We start from the raw sequence: 1,713 nt of genomic DNA, 5'->3' as shown, positions 1-1,713 counted from the left end.
TCTCCTGGCAATCTTGATTCCAGCTTGTGCTTCTTCCAGCCCAGCGTTTCTCATGATGTACTCTGCCTAGAAGTTAAATAAGCAGGGTGACAATATACAGCCTTGGCATATTCCTTTTCCTATTTGGAACAAGTCTGTTGTTCCATGTCCAGTTCTAACTGTTGCTTCCTGACCTGCATATAGGTTTCTCAAGAGGCAAGTCAGGTGGTCTGGTATTCCCATCTCTTTCAGAATTTTCCACAGTTTATTGTGATCCACACAGTCAAAGGTTTTGGCATAGTCAATAAAGCAGAAATAGATGTTTTTCTGGAACTCTCTTGCTTTTTCCATGATTCAGCGGATGTTGGCAATTTGATCTCTGGTTCCTCTGCCTTTTCTAAAATCAGCTTGAACATCTGGAAGGTCACGGTTCACGTATTGCTGAAGCCTAGCTTGGAGAATTTTAAGCATTATTTTACTAGTGCAACTGTGCGGTAGTTTGAGCATTCTTTGGCATTGCCTTTCTTTGGGACTGGATTGAAAACTGACCTTTTCCAATCCTGTGGCCACTGCTGAGTTTCCCATATTTGCTGGCATATTGAGTGCAGCACTTTCACAGCATCATCTTCAGGTTTTGAAATAGCTTAACTGGAATTCCATCACCTCCACTAGCTTTGTTTGTAGTGATGCTTTCTAAGGCCCACTTGACTTCACATTCCAGGATGTCTGGCTCTAGGTGAGTAATCACACTATCATGATTATCGGGGTCATGAAAATCTTTTTCGTACAGTTCTTCTGTGTATTCTTGCCACGTCTTCTTAATATCTTCTGCTTGTATTAGCTCCCTACCGTGGTTATATTATGTGTGTTTTTCATGCGTAATAGTAAAGAGTCATTCCTCAGTTTTTTTAATAGAGTTGTTGTGTCTGATAAAGTCAAACACCATTGAGTTAATATCCATCAGAAATGGCAAGTTTTTTTCTTCTCTGAAAAATTTATCTTTAGAGTCTGTATAAAATAGATAGTTCTAAAAATTAACCCTTTCTGGGAAATTATTTATGGTTACTCCCTCTGTATTAATAAAATCGTATGAAAACAGCTTGTTGTTTACCTGAATAGACAGTTTGAGGTCGGGATTTTGGGGAGGGAAGGGAAAGGATGATATCTAGGATTGACTTCCAAAGAAGCCATAAAACCTATTTTTGGTTAACTACTTTAAGCAATCTCAAGCTCCTTCACAGTAAAAAAGCCCACAAGCCTCTCCACCACCCCTGCCAATACCACAGCTATGTACAAATGTCCTTGAGAAGATACAAGGTCCCTCTGCTTTGCCTACTACCATAAAGAGAAAAGATGTACATAAAATTATTGATTAAATGAAGGAAGCCACAGCTTCTGCTTATATTAGAACATTCTTCTGAATATTATGTCTTGAAATGCATGCGATTGGTTCAAAAGGGAGTATTCTTTTCAAAAATGAATGCTCTTCATTTATAATTAAATATTGAAAACAATTTCAGTGACAAATGTGTGTCATTTACCAAAATTAGATAAAGGTAGCTGAGAGTTTTAAAATCCCAGTGAAACTTTGATGAATGTATTCTACAGAACAAATAATTATGATGTTTGTTTTGCTACCTGCACATAAAGTTTTTCCTTGGCTGCTTTCCTGAGCCATACAATTATGTTAAGATGTATTTTTTACACTCTCTGCAGGTTGAGATATATTTTGAA

This window comes from Capricornis sumatraensis, chromosome 9 (genome assembly GCF_032405125.1).
Source record: "Capricornis sumatraensis isolate serow.1 chromosome 9, serow.2, whole genome shotgun sequence".
NCBI lineage: Eukaryota > Metazoa > Chordata > Mammalia > Artiodactyla > Bovidae > Capricornis > Capricornis sumatraensis.
This window is presented reverse-complemented; position numbering follows the sequence as displayed.